The following is a 21193-nucleotide window of genomic DNA, read 5'->3' on the forward strand; positions in this document are numbered from 1 at the left end:
TCTGCATTTTCATAGACCATCAGATTCACATAGATTTACTCCTGAATCATCCGCCCACTTGCTGCACGGGCTCTAAGGTCTACCCCTTGGTAATGAATACTTATGAGCACATTAGCAGACCAATAAGAGTCATTAGAATATCAAGGAGGCCAGCAGATCTCATGTGCTTTTAGTACTTTGGAATAGAGCAGCCAGCTTTTTCTTTTCAGCTTTAATGATCTGAATGTAACAAACCTATAGGATAGTGACTAAGCAATCATTGCGATCACTTACCTTCTGGAACAGACTTGTGTAGTGAATATAACCTTTTTAAATGTCTTGTGGGGCCCAGAAAGTGCCAGAAATTCGGAGTAGATTCTAGAACTGTGGTTCTCATCCATCCTTCCATTTTCTGTATATATCCTTGTCCCTAGAGGGGTCCGGAGGGGTGCTGGTGCCTATCTCCAGCTAATGTTCCGGGCGAGAGGCGGAGTGAACTGTAGTTCTAAAATTATGAAATACATGTGTCAGCTATGACGACACAACAGAGTGGGCATCTGTTTCATAAGTGGTCTCTTTAGGGGAAACCATGGCAATGATGCATTTAACCTTTTACACTGCATTGACCTCTGCAAAGGCGGTGGTAAGGTGGCAGCAACCTGGACAGATAAACATTGGGAAAGCTAGAGCCTGCAAGATGAACTCTTTTAAAGACGAAAAATCTATTGAGAGAATTCCAGAGCACAAAAAAGTCCCTGCTTATTCTTCTCACAGAGATGAGTTGTAAGCTGGTGTGTTTACTTTGCAATGGAAGCACTGTTGTGATTAAAGAGTACAACTTGAAAAAACACTATGTTGCAAGCCCGGTCTCTTTCTCTGGTCTTTTTCCAGATGATTCTGGGGAACAGAGACCAAACGTAGAGGGGGTGCTGGCATCCTTTCAAAGGACTTAAGTAGCCAATGTACACTTTTAACCGGAAAAGTAGAGAGCAAAGATTTCATCCCTACAAGCTGCCTGGAGATTAAGGTGGAAGAAATAGGCTGAAATGGTGCTGAAATGATGCCCTTGATAAAATTGAGGTTGACAAGAAAAATTAAGTAGAGCATTCTTTTCTTCATCGAGAAGGTGCCATTATTGAATATATCAGAGTAAATGCTGAACTGTATATCAATAAAGCAGTTTGAAGTACTCAGAAAAGCAGATGTCATGCCTATTGCTGCAAGTGAATCAACATATTCCTCTGACACAGCCCAGCTTGGCTTATATGTTTGATTTTTTTTTAGGCTGTTTGTTTTCTGGAAGAACCTTTTGGACATATTCTGCTTTAGGCATGCAACAGATTAAGTGATTTTTCAAAATATTGTGACTTTTGCAATGAACATGTAATTAGCCCCACATATGCAGTTTTCACGTCATATAATCCTTCAGTCCAAAGGTGAACTTACAAACACAATGGAGACCGTCATAAGTATTGTTAATTTTATTTGCTCAATTTCCACCTGTTCCATGAGCCATTTGTAGAGCGGACGGACCTGCTGGTTCAAAATGTCTTCTGAGCAAAGAGAAGGTTCTGGACCATTACTGTGAAGTCCATCAGGAGAGTAAGGAGAGTAGAAACCTTTTTGGACCTCATGCTGGCTGAAGATATTTAGGTTAAAGATGGTGTCCGTATTTCATGGCATGAAAAATAACTTTGGTAATTCTAACAATGTTTTGATGAATGAGTCAAGCTTTTCTAGTAGAAAAACAACATCTTGGTCCTTCCTGGCCAATTTGAAGTTACGTGGATTCCTTAGGATTCCCTAATTATACATAAGTAGCTTAATCAAGGCAGTGTAACTTTTCTCACAGACAGCAAAATAAAAAAATATGTGACATGCATCACCAATATTGCATGGCGAAAAGAAACTGATGTTATTTTTCTGAATATTTTATTCATTCATCCAGAAAGTATTCTGGATACACATGTTGAAAACATGGAACACTGTGATTTTATATATATGTATGTATATATATATATATATATATATATATATATATATATATATTATATATCTTTTTTTTTATTATTTGGATGCACTTTATGTCGGTTATAGCAGTGACAGAAACCTCCTTTGGAGAGATTTTATTTTTATTTTTATTTTGGATTCTCTTCACACTGTAGTTAAATAACCATGTTCTTGGTCTTCATGGATATTTTTCTTAGCTGCAACTTTAGCGACCAAGGCTTACAAAATGCATTTGTAACTTTAAAATTATATGAATCCTTTCCCACCCTTTACAAAGAATGAAATGCATTCATTTGTGCACCGGACCACAGTGGATATGTCAGAAGAAGGCAGTTTGAATAGTTAAATTTGGTCCGATGAAATGGGAGGTCAAGACCAAACTGCTATTATTCTAGGATCAAAGATCAGGTCAGATCAAAGTAAGTTTTATTCGTTTGGCAGATGGAGAATTTTTTCTTTTTTTTTTTCTTTCAGCCTCTAAGATATTAGAACGAGTCATCCCTCCTCAATTAGATTTTCTGAATTGGATAGAAAATGTAAGGTTTGATGAAGCATAAGAGAAAATATCAGTGATGCACATTTGTAACTCAAAATATCATCCACAAGTGCATTTATTTTTGTAATTTAGATAAAAAGGTGACACTTGTATTAAGATTCCTGTCATGTTTTTTATTTTTACGGCTTTTGCTAATGAAAACCCACAATTCAGTTTCTCAGAAAATTGACCATAAATATTACTAATGATTAAACGCAATAACAAATAACACAATCCAGATTTTTACACGGAAATATAGATTTAGCGAAGGGAACTGCCATGTACCGCACAGGATATCAGTTCTTTTTTTGCATGAATTACTGCGTCAATGTGAGAAGAAGGCAATTATTCTGCCTCTGCTGACGTGCTGAAAAAGTACAGCTCACTTTAGCAGCAGCTTTCAGTTTGTTTGCAGCATTGAATCAGGTACCTGATCTTTTTTTAACAGCACTTCATACATTTTTGGGATTTTGGTCAGGTCTGTTTACTGGGCAGTCAAGCACAGTGACGCCATGGTGAAAAAAAAAAAAAAAAAAAAATTAAGTTTAAGTTTCCTTACTACGGCCTAGAAAATCAAATCAGCATTTTCATAAGACTTGTCAGTTCAGGGAGGGACGGGGTTCTCTAAAATGTCCTGGCTCTCCTCTCTTCAACTAGACAAAATGTTTTGAAAAGTTTTTTTTTGTTTTTTTTTCATATTGTTCTTCGGACATTGTGTTAGTAGCCCATGGCCTTGATATGGCTGTATGGTGGTTCTTGAAGCACTAACACCTGCTGCAATACATCCACTGTGAATCTTTTCAAAACTCTCAAACAAGCTTTAGTTCTCTGTCTTATCAAGCCTTTGGCTATCCCTGTTGTTTTTACACCTTTTTTTAGCAATGTGTGTCCCAGCACTCAGCTTTCTATTAATTTGATTGGACATAACTCCGTGTGAAAAGCCAGTTTCTTCAGCAAAACCCTCTTGTGGCTTTCCTTGTTTTGTGGAAGGTATAACATACACAATCATCTTGAATATGCTTGATATTTTGTTATATACTAATTACCTTTTCAGTAACACTCTATTGTGAGGTGTAGCTGGATTCTCAGCTTGTATAATATTGAGCAGCAGCATTTTTTTCTTTTTTGCTTGTTTGATTCTGCTGGATCAAGAAAAGGAAAACTAAAAAAGCACACGTATCATAGTTTATCATAATTTATATGCATTTAGACTTCTATAACACAACACAAAGTCGGTGTGAGTGGAAGTAAATTTAATGCAACAGATGATCAATAAAAAATTTTATGAGCAGAAAAGATTGAAAACAAGGCAGATAGAATGGAGTAGATTGCTTTGGTAAAAGATTAGTTAGCGGGGAGAAAAATAAAACTCAATGAAAGAAAGGTTTATAACTTTTCTTGGAGATAAAGATTAGAATAAAAACAGAGATTGTTTCCCTCGGAAAGGTGCTCACAAAAAGATTAAAGATTCCTTGTTAGCAGTTTTCTCGAAAAGGCTGATCATTGGAAGAAGAGGGGGAGAAAAGGAGATAGTTAGTAGAGTGACAGAATGAACTTTTGCCCAGTTCCTGTCACTACAGAGGATGACAGAGGACAGTTGGTGTGTATGTGTGCACCCCACAACACGTGTGGATGTGTGTGCATGTGTGTATCCTTGCCTTTTCTTGACAGTGAAGAGGAACATGAAGTCACTAATTGCTCTGGTGTCTGTAACTCAAGACCTCTACTTTGGTGAAGGAGAGAATAGGAGTGAGAACAGGAGAACGCTGAGAACTAAAAACAAAAAAAGACTAATCTATTCTTTGTTCTTAATCTATTTTTGTTCCTAAGCCAAAATATTCATTTTAATCATTTCATAAAAATGAAAACCCCATATGTTATTACTTACTAAGATCTTGAGTGATTATATTTCTTAAGAAGATATTGTTTTTGTCAAGATTATCAGCTCATTTGTTACACAGATTTATTATTCAGTACCATTTTTCTGACTCCTTGGAATGATTTTTAAGAGTAATTGAAGTCATGAATGTCTAAATCTGTTAAAAGTTACTTAGGGTTTAATCATTTGTTAGGATGACTGTTCCTCTGATGACCAAGAACCCCTTTTGTTTGTGATTTCATAATGTTCATGAGAAATAAAAACAAGCTTTTTCAGGTTGAAACTATTGAAACGTACTAATAAATTATTTCAATAAGAGATTTGTAATTATCTTGAGAATTTGATATATTTAATAATTTATTTTACCAAAGAAATATTGTTAAAAAATATTTAAGTAACCTTTTTTGGGAAAAAAAAACATTTGTTATCTTGCAACATATTTATTGCTTCTACATGACAACTCATTCATTATATGTAGTGATAACTACCTTAATATCTTGGAAATAAACTTTATCTGATGCTAATCATAATCATATCCAAACTGGTATTACAAAAGATTAGCACCTCAATAATTCAAGAAGGCAAGATTTGTATTCCATGTTATCAAACTCCAGTGTGTCCTGCAATTTAGAGATTTGTTCCCTGTCTAATACACCTAAATTAATTGGCCAAATTGCCACTTCACTTAAGCATGCAGTGATCTAGCTATCAACTGTGGGTTTTTGTTTTTTTTTCTCCAAAGGAGATGATTGGTTATACATGCCAGAGCATATTTGCTGTACAAAAGGGATATTTTAAGTGCAGAATCCTAATATTCTGCACTGGCGGTCCTTATTGTGTAGGATTAGGGGTCAGGTTGAGGACTAAGGTGTGAAATTAATTTAGATTGGGAATAGGTATAGACTGGTAATGGTTAGTTTTAGGTTTAGGGTCATAAAATGAATGAAAGTCAATGCAAAGTCCCTGTGAAGACATAAAGACACAATGTGTGTGGGATTATATGTGCAACAATATATTTGTTTGTGTTAAGCAATTATGTGAGTAATTTTGTGACCTGGAGGTCCCATAGTTGTTGGATGCTCAAGAACGGTCGATAGCCTGGAATACACAACTCCGAAAGGCTGCAGATACCGCAGGCAGACAGATACAAGGTCTCACCTCAGGGCAGCCATATGCCCCACACAGAGGCAGATCACCAGTGAAGCACAGGAGAAACATCCCCCAGGCCAAAGAAGCACAGAGTTAGACATAGGGTACCCAGCTGCCTTGACTGAGCCACAATAATCTCTCGTCATTCAGCCCGGGACCCGGTTTCCCTCATAACTTAGGGCACGGACCAACCTCTATCTGCAGTATCTGCAACCTCCTCAAAGCCCCTTAATAGGAACCAGCCGCATTGCATTAGCTACAACTCAGAAGGACCAATGTAGGGAGGGTAGATTACCATCTGGTTTCCTGGAAGGCCCTGGAAGGGTTTAGTGGGAGAGATGCCCACCAAAGCCCAGCGTAACCCCTGCAGCCTATAACTTGCCCGACAACATCCCCGGGATACATAGCTCATCATTACTGGATGTGGGCCAAGCACCCATTCAAACAACACCACAACAGAGAAGCGGCACCCTGCTGACCCTCCTATGATGCCCCCGGAGACCCCCAGGCCATCCCCACACTTGAACCAGGACAGACGACATGTATGTCTACACCGTGTTCCAAATTATTATGCAAATTGGATGTAAGTGTCACAAAGATTACATGTTTTGTTGTGCTATTAAATTTATAGATGGTATTGTGTGTCAGGGGTCTTTGAATCACTAACTTGATAACTTGTTTAAATGAAAAGTCAAACATATACACCTCCACACAGTAAGGATTATTATTCGAGATAATTTTATATACATTTACTATGAAAAGTAGGCCTTGAAATGATCAAGCTTTATGCTAAATACCTTATTAACATGATAATTTAAGTTATATAATCATAATGATAACAATATAAACCTGTTATCATTCATAAAACTACTTTTCTTTTTAAAGACTATAACCAATATACTGCTAACTGTGACACAAAATTCTTCATTATTATATTAAAATCAATGCATGGGAAATTTGTTTTTAACCATATCCTCCTGTTTGAATAAATTAAAAAAACATTTTCTGGACAAATAGAAAATGATGCTGTAATGGAGAGAATATATAAACAGCTTTCATTTTAGTGGGGCTGTATTATATTTAGACACAAATGCATGCAGTGCTAAACAAATATGTTTCGCCGGGATGTTCTGTTTGTACATTTGTCCTCAATTAAAATAAACAAAGCAGGATGATAGTGCTTTTAATTAAAATGATTTAGATATTTGGATGTGTAGTTCTGTAATGTTTATTTGCATAATTGGGCTTGTCTTTTAACTCCTTAACAGCTTTAGGCTTTATATCCATATTTTGTGAATAGAAAAAAAAAAAAAAGAAAAGAAAATTTTTCTGCATCAAAATAGGCTGCAGTAGTCTGTTGGGAGGTTTTGTAAATGCTGTAATTTAATGCAATGAATATGTAAATCCATTTTTCAACTGCTTTCTTAGCATGATAAAATATATTTCTAATTATTTTGCTGTTCCACATTGATGATGACAAATGTGTGTTGGGATACGTAGCACAGTTGCAAAAACACAAATCACAGTTCAGCTCTCTTTCATTACCTATACTCCATCTTTTTTTTTCGCTTTCCATTGTGTGTTTCATAGAAAGTTCTGGTGGATGTGGGACGCAATGAACAGAAATGTTGGATTAGCTTCACGGTTTAGGGATTTGAACTGCACACCCTGACCTGGTAGACACAGAACGCAACCGCGACTCGCACCTCACAAGCTCACCTCCGACATTTCCCTAAGTTCTGCTCAGTGACCCTTGCTTTCTCCTGGACGTATTCCCACGTCTCCCAGTCAGCTCTGAATGGAAATCCAGACAAAAGCAGGACAGACAGAGTGGGGAGGGACTGAAAGTGAGCAAAAATAAAGATAGACACCCTGTGATAGGTGGAATATCACAGAGAGAAGAGGGGAAATAAAAACCAACATAAACAGTGAGGTAAGAAAGAGAGAGGAAGATAAAAGGGATGAGTGGCCACTAGGGGACTTGATAAAACGATGCTGCTATGTCACTGTCTTTCACACAAACACAAACAGCTCTACTTCCCTGGCTCCTCACTTGCTCATATATACACATAATCCGTGCTGTCAGATATAAGTTACATTTATATGAATCATACTCAGCCCAAATCCTTTTCCCAGCCGCAGTGGTGGTATGAGTTGATGTGTGGGTGGCATCTGTCAGGTCGGATGCTAAAACCCTTCCTCTGGCCAATGATAAAAGCTCAGACCCAGTGTGTGTGTGTGACCACCCAGATGTTTGTACATTAGCTGACTGCTGCTATCTGCAGCTCAAATGAGCCTTGGAGCTTAGGTCATTAAAGAGCAGCTTTAAACTTACTTGCACACGCCATACATAAGTTCACACAGCTTTTGATGTTCTCCCCAAGCAGCTGAGTTGGTAAGTTTCTTTTAATTCTCTGCAGACTCTGGTGTAACAGAATCGGTGACTGCGTCACTGGCAGACGAGCAACAAGTGTTGGTTTTATTAGCAAGGCTTTACAGGAAAGAAAGTAAGTAGGCGAAAGGGAAAGTCATGACTAACTAAATAAATAGAGGAACTTAGAGTCACAGTCATCTTATGTCTTTTGCCTTTCTATGAGTTTGGTGAGGGATTCTGTTTTCTCTCAAAGACTTTGGTGTTTTCTTGTTGTTGTTATGAACTCAGTTGTCAAATTAGAAAAATATGAGTCCGTAATGCTAAAAAAAATTTCAAAAAAAGTTTCATTGCCTCTTGATCCCAAATATTTATTAATATGCAATCCAGTCAATCCAATTTGGTTAGAAGTTCCATTTTGTCCACTCAATGTTCTGTTTTTTTTTTTTTTAAAAAGGAACATAAGTTTGAGTTGGAAGAGGCAGATTTCCTCTTCCAACTCACACTTATAGACTTACTTGTCTTGGCTGGTCCTTTTATCTGTGTGCAGAGAAAGTTGCTAGTTGAGCCCCACAAAGTTACTAGCAGAGCCCCAAAAACCTGACAAAAAATGTCCCACTTAGAATGCCCTGAAAGGTTAATAATTATGTATCATGTAAATAATGTGGCTTTCTAACTGTGGATTTGGTTACACACAAACACCAAACACAAACAAAGGAGTCGTCCAAAGCAGAATCCTTTAAAAAAAATGGACGGTTTAATATTTAGAATAATTGCTTTGACAGCAGGTGGCATTTACTTCATTAATTGTCTTTTACATTTATAAGTACATTTTCCTATTTGTCTGGGCTCTTTCAAAACCCTACAATGACTCCCACACACAAACTTGCATTGAAATGAAGCATTTCTTTTTGTGGACAGAAATGAAGTGACTCCACAGAGTTTTAGAATAATAGCTGTTATGGATAGGTCATTCTTTGTGGTACCTGGGCGCTCTCAATTCTCCCAAAACATCAGTAATGCCAGACGAGAAGAAAATGTATATATTTCCCTTGTTTATGTGTTCTGAATTGCTTTACACAGAAGTGCTTGTTGTGAACATATGGGACCAATCTAAAAAATAATAGAAATGCCTTCCCTGACTATTTTAAACCTTGGTTTCCATTACTTGTATATTTATAACTTGCTGTGAAGGTACATGTTAAATGGATGACTATATATTTTCAGCAAAAAATATGTCATCAATTCTAATGTACAAATGATGAGATGAAAAGTTTTACATTAAGCATGTTTTTGAGGCTCGATTTAAAGCAGATAAGTACATTTTATTTATTACAGAAATTAACACATTATTAATATATTCTGTTTTAGGTAAACTACTTTTATATTGTTTTTCAATTAGCACTTTAGGGGATTTTCTTTTTTTAAAGCAAACACAAATACCAGCTGCAGACATTTGACATGCGTGGACATTTTGTTTGTCCCTCAACGAAAACCGCATTGAAATAAGATGATTCATCAGAACTCACCAAGCAACCTGCTGTCTTCAGGTAAAACCCAGTGCACCATTTCTCTCACAAATGAGACCTGACAGCACAGTTCTGTACAATTTAGCATGTTGGCAGAGAAGAGAAAGCGGGGAACAGAGGGGGCAGGGGATGTTGGGTGAGAAAGAGAATGCATGTGTCCTCCTGGCCCGTCCTTTTGGCTGTTTTCCCAGTCAAATGAGTGTGAGAGAGAGTGCAAAGGCACCCGGGACCCTTGCAGAGCTGAGCTCTGTTTAAACAATCTTACCACAATACATTTGTTTCACTCCATCTGTTTCATTTAAGCATTTGCTCTCACTGTCCTCATCTCCCGCCCTCTTTGACGATCTCTTTCTTTTCACATATTACAATTAAGCAAAGAAATCAGAACAGGCACATTACAACTGTGCTTACATTTGTCTGGTGCTACTATTAACTAAAGCGTCTCATATGGATCTAAGATCTATTTTACCGGTGATAGTCGTATAATCTCAAAAACATTCACACACAACTGTTAAATGCTATATAGTATGATCCTTGGTCTTATTACAATACCACACAAGCACAGGCACTAAATTACTACCTCAACACCCTTCAGTTCATGGCCACCAGCCATTTTGTGGCTCAATAAGTTATTGATTAGAAAAAGCCTACAGTACTGCAGATCCTTGTACATTCTCAAGGACATTATCCATTTCTGACCATCTGTGAAATTGACCAAAAAAACAGATTCTAGTGGCTTACCTAGGTCTTTGTTCAAAAATGTGAGGAACATCCTGTGACCTAAATATGAAGTAAAATCAATGTTAATCATTAATTCTGCTCATATTTTAAATGAACTAATTCATCTTTTATTGTTGTCTGGTCTACCTCGTAAAAAAAGTAATGCATTATCTCTCAGCTCTTCCAGTGGTGAACCACAGTGTATTTGCACTCCCTAAATGAAGTGTAATAAAGCATCCAGGTTGTTTGAGTTAATCTGCAAGTTCAATTTAGTATTCAGGTGATTCTGTTTTTCTATGGACAGTGGTGGACGTTGGTGGTAGTGTCCAGTGCTCACTTATATACTCTGTATTTCCAAGGACGTTTTTAAATTTATTCATTTGCACTAACTGCTATATTTTTAGGGATGTTAACAGTTTTTCCAGCAGAGTTTCCTTCTCTTTTGTGTAAACCAGAAACTTCTGAGATATTTTTCTCCATGTTGACATGATTAAATTTCATAGATGCTGCAGATTTGCTGCTCATCTATCATGAGATTTCAAAGGTGTTTGATTGGAGTAAGATTTTCTCATTGTTGAAGTCTTTGGAGTACAGTGAACTCGTGGTCAAACAACTTTGTGACGAGAGCTTCATCACATGGTGCAGCATGCTACCAGAAATAGCTATCAGAAGGATAAACTGTAGACATAAAGACACTTGTATACTATGATTGTTTATCAATAATACTTGGGTAGGCTAAAGTATTTCAAGAAAATATCCTTCATACTATGACACCGTACCAGCTGATTGTTGCAGCTGAAAACGAAACTGAAACCAGGCAACATTTTTCCAATCTATCATCTTTCAAATTTGATGAGGTTGAGCGTATTATAGCCTCACTTTCCCATCCTTAGCTGACTCAGTGTAACCGTCTGCTTCTGTAGCTCTTCTACTTTATCGTTTAGTGAGAGTAATCTGGATAACCTAGATATGACAGTAAAGTATTTAAATTAGTGTTACCTTCCCATCATTGTAAGCAAGTCTACGCATTCTCCAGTGATCTCCCGCACCAGTCTGACATTTTTATTAACACACTGCTTATTGGAACCTTTCTGTTAGATATTTTACATGAAGTTAAATGTTTTATTTCAGGATTTATTATTTAATATAAGATAAATTATGCACAAATGCAACGCTTGCACATTGTCTGTGCTCTTGGGGGGTTAGATAAGTTTGTTCTTCTAAATTAAACTATAGCTTGGCACTGTTGGATTTATGCTCCAGGTTGTTCTTCTTGTTGTTTACTTTTCCAAAGCCTAAATCTTTCTCCTTGAACCAAAATTTTAAGCATTATGTAACGAATTACAGTAAGAAATGCTTTAAGGGTATGTGGTTTTAATATTGCCACATTGGTACATTTAATGCTTTTCTAGCATCCCAAGAGTAAGTGAAATGTTCAACAAGTTTTGCTTGAGGTAATATGTTCTTTTACTTTATTGCCTAAATGGGTGCACTTCATTTTGGAAGCAATGTTTTTGGATTTAAAATTCTGACTTTTAGTCTTTAGATTTATCCCATTTCGTTTGATGCTCAAGTAACATCCTTAAAGCATTTTAAAATCTTTTTGAACATTTTTTTAAATTTTTGTTTATGTGAAACAACCAATAACTGAAACTGATGGATTCAGATAGCTGTTACTTTGTCATCATGAAAGGAAAACAACAAAACAAATTCACCTCATCTTTGTGTCATAAAAGTATCACTGATTAGCTAGATAAGTTAATATGAACATGGGAGTGAGTTTTCATTTCTTCACATTTAAATAGTCTCAAATATTTTAAAAAATCCAACTAACATTTTATATCCTTGCAAGAAGAGCTACTAATTTTGCTATCTTTTATGTATGAATCTCAATAACAGTAAAGAAACATCTGAAAATACATTAAACCTCAAACACAATAAGTTCAGTTGAAGATTCTGCTAAGGGGCAGGCAGACAGAGTCGCTGTTGCTGTGTGAGAAGAAAAGAATCTTTGCTGAATGTGCTTCTATGTCACTGTGATTAATAGAAACTCTCCTGCTTCTCTTTTACTCATCTAATTAGTTGCCCCGTTTTGTCAGTCTTCCTGTCTTCCAACCCACCGAGGACAAACTGTCAGAAATGTCGAGTAAATTACAGCAGTGGAAACATATTTCTTCTGGTACACGTCATGCCACTGTGGACAGGCTGAGGTCTGAATTACCGGTTGTTGCATGGTACTCAGTGCTAATGGTTGCTCACTTTAAGCTATCATTGATAGAGTTCAGTTTATACAGTCCGCAAGACTCCCCTCACACATGAATAACAACACTACAACATCAGTAAAATTCAGAACATGAGTGTTGAAGAGGTCTTCTAAGGTCCATCAAGAATACACCGTGTGAAGCAGCTTGAGAGTTCTCTGTTTTTGAGCATAAAGTAGTTTTGGTGAGATCATGGGGAGTGGATCCCACGTCTAGATCAAGGGAGGAGACCTGTGCTAGTAGTAATTAATTATCTACAATGAGTGACCGAGTGGCCGTTATATGCAAGCATTAGTTAGTCATTAGGACCACTGATTTATCTGGGTTTATTTTAAGGCCGTAGCATCATCAGACCATGATAGGCCTAGTAGGAAACCAATGATTAAATATAACACTCTTAGATAGCTTGCCTGTCAAGTAATGAGGCGACTGCTGCAAGATAGTTGAGGCAATCAGCACAAGCTGTACTTCTGCTTCACATGTGATCTTCCTCACACACTGCAAAATATTCACTTGCCTTCCTGCCAGGTGAATGTTTTGCTTGGTTGTCTTGAGTTCTATCACCAATCTAAAACATCCAGTAGTGCCTCAAATAGGGTTCATTATATCATTTAACAAAAGGAGCAATGCGACTCGTAAATCCCTCGCCCCCCAAAAAACAAAACAATTTCAGGCTTCAGGGCCTCTGTGGGACCAACTCAAAATGATTAGTGAAATGTGTGCAGCTTTTGGGTAATGTGTACATGGTTCGTTCTGATTGCATTCAGCAATATGTGTGCAGAACACTTGGCCTCATTTCAATTATTGCACATGATGGCACTCTCTCTGTTAAACAGAAACCCCCTGACCTGCATTCTGTCATGCTGCTGGTGAATTGAAGAAAAGATCTGATTGTGTTTTGTCCTCTGGAGCAAGGTAGAAACGTGGCTTAGAAGTGCAGAAATCGTCTATATTACATGGACAAATTCAACAAGTTGTAGAGAAAAACCTTGGTGCACTTGTTGTACCCAAGGTGGTTGCAGTGTGGTAGAAAAGCTGAGAAAGCAGAGGTGAAAAAATCAATTTGGTGAGAAAGAGCTCAGCAGTATGCACTGGAATTAGGTTTTCTTGATTTGTTATAAACCAAGCAGCACTCTTCATATAATGTGAAGCAGACGTAAGATTAATGTTAAGTATTACGATAATTTAATTCTAAGATGGATATGATTGAAATTTGTCAACCAGGGGGTATGCATAGCACAACTTATTTTCTTCTTTCTTTCTGTGGAGAAAAAAAGAAGGGTTATTTGGCACTTCTGCCAAATAACAGGGTAGAGTTGAGCACTTCAAAACCACTTAATATATGTTTGATCCAATTAAAACCTAAAATGATATTTTCACCTTTGTATTACATATCTGGACAACTGTGTATATGCACAGGTGTGCATTCTTTCTGTTCAAGTGTGTGCATGAGCATGTGCATATTGCATTTGCACACACTTGAATTTAGCAACCAGGAGAGATGTGCTCCCACAGGGTTTAGTCACTGCCACTGCTTGTTAAAATCACTGCGACCAGTAGAGCTGCAATAAGTGGCCTTGGATAGGCTTTTGCTAGACCAGTGAACTAGTGTAGTCCACATTACTTCACAACAATCGTCATTGGAAAGAGACATCAGGTTTCAGGTTTAGGAACCAGTCATTTTTAATGAAACTCACACAAAAGTGCCACAGGGCATACGATCCGAAATTGCGCAAAATATAGTTATATGAAATATTATTGTTTATTTTAAAAATTCAGTGATTGGGTTTGGGAGACAGAAAGGCACCATGAGTTTAAATAACCATTCGTCTCAACCAAACTATGGCATGATACATTTTCTGAACCCCTAACAGCTCACCTCAAACCGTCGATGAAATGGGCGATAGCAGCCAATCAAGGCCTGATTACAGCTATCATATTCAGATGGGAGGATTGGAATTAGCATAATGAACATCAAAGCATGCCTTCATCCTGTCCTGTTTCAGCAATACAAGCTGCTGCTGGTGGTATAATGGTGTGGGGGGATATTTTCTTGGACTTTGCTTGAAATATTCATATTAGTACCAACTAGCAACATTTAAATACCACACAGAGCCTTTCTGAGTTTTGTTGCTTGCCATGTCCGTCCTTTTGTAACCACAGTTTGCCCATGTGGAGATGCAATCTCTTCTAGGATGACACACTGTGTCATAAACCTCATATCATCTTGAACTGGTGTCTTGAACATGAAAATGTATTTACTGTTCTCCACAGTCACATGAGCTCAATCAAAAATATTTTAGATGTGATAAAATGGTGGATTTGCATCATGGCTGTACAGTGTAGTGCTATCATATCAAAGTAAATCAAAACCTCTGAGGAGGGTTTCCGACACCTTGTTAAATCTGTGCCTAGAAGAAATTATGGCGGTTTTGAAGGCAAAATTGTGTCCAACGAGGAATAAAGGACAAACAGTACATGGGTTTTCAGCCCATTTTACTCTATATACTAATGATGAAAAAAGAAGACTTGCTATATTAGTGCAAATAGGCGTACTTTTTCTCACAGCAGAGTCGTAATTAAGTGTATGTTTGGATAAGTGTTAATATCTATTGAATGATCAACTTAAACTATTTCCCACTAGCTGTGACCTGACTGTCACTCCAAAAAAACAAAAAAAACAAAAGGCTCCCTCACATCATGATGTATGTAAACTTTTGAGGTGGGTTATTTTAGACATTTACTTCACAATCAGTGATGTTGTGTGCAGCTTTATCATGTTTTTAAATTGATTAAGAGATATTTAGTCCAGCAAGGTACCATACTTGCCTGGGGCTGAATAACTCTTGATAATTTTTGATCTGCATTGCTCATGCTGTTTAGATTTATAGCTCTTTTTCTTTTTCTTTTTTTTTTTTTTCAGGTTGCTGTGATGTTAGAGACAAGAGCATCTTGCATTTTAGCACCTACTTCCTTCAAGGTCTTGCTATCTAGCTGAAGGTGAAAAAAGGAATGCATTGTTATTTTATCACTTCATCATGTTTAGAAAGATCAGTCCTTCAGCACACATTTAGATATTCTGCTTTAGTTTCCTGGCATTGAGACTTGGCAAAGATGCCCACTCAGTGCCCTTCAAAAAGAAGGCAGATTATGAAAGCCATTAAAATGAGGTAAGGGCTGTTTGACTCCTATAATGACTGTAATAAAAATGAGCATAAGGGTCAGCACTGGGGAGAAGCTTCAAATTAAAACAAATGGTAGTTATGAGAGGTGGGAGTCGCCAACTGTAACAAATGCTACTGCTAAGTGAGGTAAATTAATAATGCAGGTTTGAGTAACAGCTTAGTTTGTCCTTTTTTTTTGGTTCAGACATTTTACCTGCCAGTGTAAAGAAAAAAAAGAAATGGAACTGAAAGCCTAGTTATGTGAGTCATTGAATGTCATGCTGTGCGGTGCAGTATGCTTTTTCCAAGTCATGTCAGCCCGCAAGTTGGCTTGACTCTTCATTCTGCTTCATGTGCTTTTCAATGCCCTTTGTGCGCTAAATCAAGCATGAGTAAAGAGAAGTTCAGAAGGGATATGAGGACAAAGAGCTGCTTTCCTGTTGCTCTTGTTAATTTGCGTGTGTTGATGTGTGTGTGTAAACGGGTTGAAATGAGAGTTACTGTAAAACTGTATTTGTCATGTTTTAGACACAGTCGTGTGTTTGATTCACAGATTAACTGCACATGTTTTAAAGTGCCCTTTAATGAGAATGTGTGTGTTTGTACGGCATGTGGGCATGTATGTGTGTGTGCCTTTGGTAAAAGTGTGTGTGTGTGTGTGTGTCAGGTGGTAATTAATAAAGACAGGAACATTGGCTCTCCTGCTGTGCTTACATGCCTACAAGGAACTTGCCACCAGTTGAAGCCCTAGCAAGAACTGAAGACAGACAAACCTCCTTCAGACAAAACATGTGATCAATCAAATAGTAAATCTCTGGTTAAGATTTTCCCCCCAATTTGCTGTGTCCTATTTTTACTGAACTTTTACCTGAAGCAAGCACTATGCATAATTGAGTCTTTCTTTTTCTGCTTCATTTCAGTAGTGAAGAAAATGTTCATTAAAATTTCAGTAGCCTTATAAGGACAGAAATAAAAGGCTTGAGCAGAAAGAGTGGGGGAAACACTTGGTAGACTTGAAAGCACTTGGAAACTTAAAGTACTTTGCAAACAAAGACTAAACAAAGTTAACTTGCTTACTTTATAAAGAGGTAAGATAGAGCAAAGCTGGCCACGTTCAAGGGTTAGTCTGCTACTAGGAGGTGCAAAAGTTGGATGTTATTCAAATAAAAAAGCCTTTCAGACAGATATGCTTTTTAAATCACACTGCAATCAAATACTGTGATCTGTGATGTCAGAGATTATCCACATTTACAATACTTAGTAACCACATTCATAGCACTTAAATTTTTCCACATTTTATCATGTTATGTCTGCAAACATTGGTCTGTTTTACCAGGATCTCATGCAGTAGACCAAAACTCATTGTTGTATGATCCTGAGGTGATGGGGGTACATGATGGAAACATTTCAGTTTTGTTTTTATTGATTTTGGCCAAAAAGAAAAACGTTAAATGGGTGAAATATGAACAACCCACATTACCCTGAAGGCACTAAACGGATGGTGTGGTGACTGTGTCATGCTGTGGGGAAGTTTTTCTTTAGCAGGGATAAATAAAATGGTTAGTTAGGAAATTGTTGGAGGTAAATAATGGGCAATGCTGGTGTAATCTTTTTAACTATGAAAGCATCCCTTACAATTTGTACCTTGCTAAAAAGTCAACAAAATCTAATTATCCAAAAATCCCAAACCAACCATAATTCACCCCTAATGCAGCAGGAGGTTGGTCTTGCATTTTGCCTCAATGTTATCTGGACCTATTAGAAGCATTTGAAGAAACATTTTCTTCTTTCTACATGTTATTTTCATGACTGTTGTGGTAAAAGGGTATTATTTACTCTTTAAAGAGAAAAGAAGAGCAACCTAACATAAGAAACAAGCTTAAAACCCAAGTAACCTGAACTTGATGGGCATGTGTGCGTAGGGGTCCTTTTTGCACCAATCCCATTGCAAATCAGATGCTGAGACAGAGAAGATGGAGGTCGGCTAGAGGTCTTGAAAACCAATTAAATGATAAAAGAAAAAGAAGTTATCATGAGTTTGTTTCCTGTCTCAGAAGTTAGAAAATTCTTTAAATAAATCAATGTAGAGAAGATTTTAGGTTCACAGGAAAAAAAAAGACCTTAAGAGACAGAAAAGAGTGATTGGTGCTTTATGTATAGCATGTGTTTTGTGATATCTAGCTACTCAATAACCTATTATTTCAGTGTACTGGGTTTTAGCTTCAGGAATAAACATTTCACTTATATTTGACGTAATCTGAGTGACAGCAATAGGGCACCTCCATGGACACTATAAAAAAGGAAAGGGCAGTAATGTAGAAAAAAAATCTGCAATAAAGGTATTAAAAACAGATCAAAACAGAACTTAAAAAACCTTCAATGTTAACTTGTGACATGTCTCAAAAAAGGGATATCTAATTCCACGACTCCAAAGTAAAGCTGCTTTAATGGTATATTTTCCTCCCTGGATTTAAGGATTTCATTCAAAAATGTACGAATCATAAAGAAGGGGTTTAATCTGTCAGTCATGTCAGCTGTCAGTGACTCCACATATTTGAGCTGCAAAATTTTAATAAGGAAGGTGGAATTCCCCGCTTTATTGCTTGGGACTAGTGAGAACAGGACAAGAAATGAGCTGTCACAACAATTCACTTTATGAGTTCCAATGTACTCACAATGGAAGTAAGGGAACCGTTTGTATTAGCTGTGTTTTATAACCTTGTTCAGTACTTATAGTGCAATCTTGCATACATATAAATATGTGACTACAAATATACAATCTGTCTGCTTTTCAGTACATAGATAAGAATTTCATTCATGCACGTAACATAGACATAGTTACATTTTAGACACTTAATTCTGTTCATAGGGAGCTTTTATGGAGGACGTTTGTCATTGTTACATAGAGCTTGTGATTTCTCTGCAATATTTTCCAAATATTAATGGATTTTTCGTAATTGTTTGTTGTCAGTTATATGTAATTGCATTGGTCTGATGCATTATTAATGCACTCTGATAGAACAGTGCAAAAATGTCTGAAAGCCTCAAACTAGTATAACATATGTGCCCATCAGCAGTGTATGCAAACTTAAGCAATAGTTGAGTTACAATTAATGTATATTAATGGATATTATGCATGACAAGTGAAATTCAAACACAAAAAAACATTGTCTGAGAAGACAGCAAAAGTGGATCACTGAAATAATAACCCTTTTGGCTTTCAGTGGTTCTCCTGCTTAAACTCTCCTCTGTTCCGTGTCACCTCGTTCATCTGCTGTGTCTCTCTCAGCTTGTTTGCTCTGGTTTCATGAAACACCTGTGAAGCTCAGGGAAACGGTCACAATTAGAACCACGTGCTCCGGGAGCCAAATCAAATCACGGAGAAATTGATTACCAGTAGGAAAAGGATGGAAAGAGAAGAGAAAATCTGACAGTTCAAGTCATACCTGTGAGGCTTAAAGAGCAGGCAAATTAGCTTGTGTATCCAAAACAAATAGGACTGTTCTTATTTGAAGATTGTAGTTCACAGCATACAACTCCAAACCATATAGCTGCTGGAGTTTACATTCTTAATGTGTAAAACTTTAAGAAAACTGTAAAAACTCAGCCTCTTTAATTGCTGCCAGATCCCATCTGGTCTCGTTTCCTTCCTTTGAGCCCTCATCCTTTTTCCCCCCTCTGTGTTTGTAACAAAGATCATGTCAGCCCATTAGACCCATGTTGAAATATGGATGAAGAGATGAGAGAGACTAAGGCTTACAGCTCTCCTCTTAACTTTATCCACTTCATCCCCATCTCCTGTCTCTGATCTCTGTCAGTCCTCTGTCTGTTCAGAGTCAGGACTGTGTTCTCTGCACGGATCAGCCACACTGTTACAAACACTTACTGAGGCAGTGGATTGGATCGTGGAATCGATCGTACTCTGAGAGACTGCAACGCAAACCAACCACCACTCACCACAAACACATGGCTTCCAATTATTTCATGTTACACCATCTGTTTAAATCTTGATTGCTAGAGCATCACTATTTTTTTTTTTTGAATTGGTATTTCAAAAGATACAAGACACTTTTTGTCAAAAATGTTGTTACATTTCTAAAAATAAAATCTCAGATTTTAAAGTCCAGAAAGCCGATCACGTTTTACGTCCTCCAAGCTGAGAAACCCGAACTGATAGGATTTCCACAGATTGGGGAAATCTGTGGAGGTGAAATGAGATTCAGCCTAAGTCTTATAATCATCCACCATATCTTCTCATTTATACATGAATATTCCCTTTGTTCATGAGAAAACGGTGCTGTCTTCATCTAATATCATAGAGTCTGGTTCTTTGGAAAAGCAATGTGAAAGGACTCCTTCTGTCAGATCAATAGGATTGCTTAATATCAGGATGAAAAGAGGTTAAAGGCTCTTGAGCTTCTAGTGCCCTATTCTGCAAAAAAAAATCCTACTACAGGACCTTTTTTTAAGATTTCTTTTTTAGTGTGATATGACACACATGTTCTGTACATTAATTTTTCAGCCTATTTATGTTTTTCATGTATTCAACATTTACCTCCCACCTGGTTGCAGTTCATTATTTGCTTATTCATGTTGTCACAGATGTTTCTGTGAAATTATTCCTGAAAATTCACGTTTTGGAGGACGCTGTCGTGAGGCATGTCTGGCATGGTAGAATGCAAAATAGCTGAAGCTGAAATAGCTGAAAATGATTGACATTGGCAGTTCTAAGCTTTTCTAGAGAGGATAAACATAGCAGTTATAGGCCCCAGCTAAAATATGCAAATCTCTGGAATTGGTGTATTTTAGCAATTCACCTGCAAATTGCTAAAATATTGGTGTCCACTGTATACTGTTCATAATAATTTGGATTAATTCTGTGAATGTGAGATGAATTACGGAGTAAATCAGTTGACTAAAGATTTGATCTGCGGTAATTGGCGATTAGCAGACAGAATACTGATTGAAATTCAGATCAAATTTTTCCTCTATGCAATAAATGTATCAAAAGTAAGAACTCTAATTTTGGTTCATAGATGATTCAACAAGCTTTATCTTTTAAGTCACTTTTTTTCACAATTCTTAAAATCAGATAAAGTTCAAGGACTCTGATGCAAAAATTAACATAGTCTTAAAATGTAAAAAATTTCTGTAGGATTAAAAGAGGTCAAAATAATAATATTTTTTCTCTCTTTTATGTACTCTCGTCCTTTAGAAAAAAATCTTAATCAGACCAAATCGAAATTGTCGGCTCAGAAAGAGAAACTTGATCTGCACATATCTGAGATGACGAGTCCGGCGTAACTTAAACGAACGCACAAAAAAAAAAGTGGACTTTAAGCACATTTTGTGATTCAAACATCCTTTTATATGCTGCGCTAAGAACTTTCTTGTTCTTCCAGAGGTAGAAGATAAATGAGTCAGATGATAAAAAGGACAGAAGAAAAGAAGGTTGTTCAAGGGGAAATTAAAACGCCGAGATCAGATCCAATTATCCGAGATATCTGTAAGATTTTCGTAACATTAGTTTCATCAATGCCAAGAGTACTGCTGCTTTTTTTTTCTTTTTTCTTCTGAGTCCTTGCATTTCTCAGAG

At 37.0% G+C, this 21193-nt stretch overlaps 1 protein-coding gene across 5 annotated transcripts in view; it reads left to right on the top strand.

The window, feature by feature from the left end:
- Positions 1–21193, top strand: part of LOC122822409 (voltage-dependent T-type calcium channel subunit alpha-1I-like) — a 161376-nt gene that overhangs the window by 47671 nt on the left and 92512 nt on the right. The window lies entirely within an intron of this gene.

This window comes from Gambusia affinis, linkage group LG19 (assembly GCF_019740435.1).
Source record: "Gambusia affinis linkage group LG19, SWU_Gaff_1.0, whole genome shotgun sequence".
NCBI classification, from domain to species: domain Eukaryota; kingdom Metazoa; phylum Chordata; class Actinopteri; order Cyprinodontiformes; family Poeciliidae; genus Gambusia; species Gambusia affinis.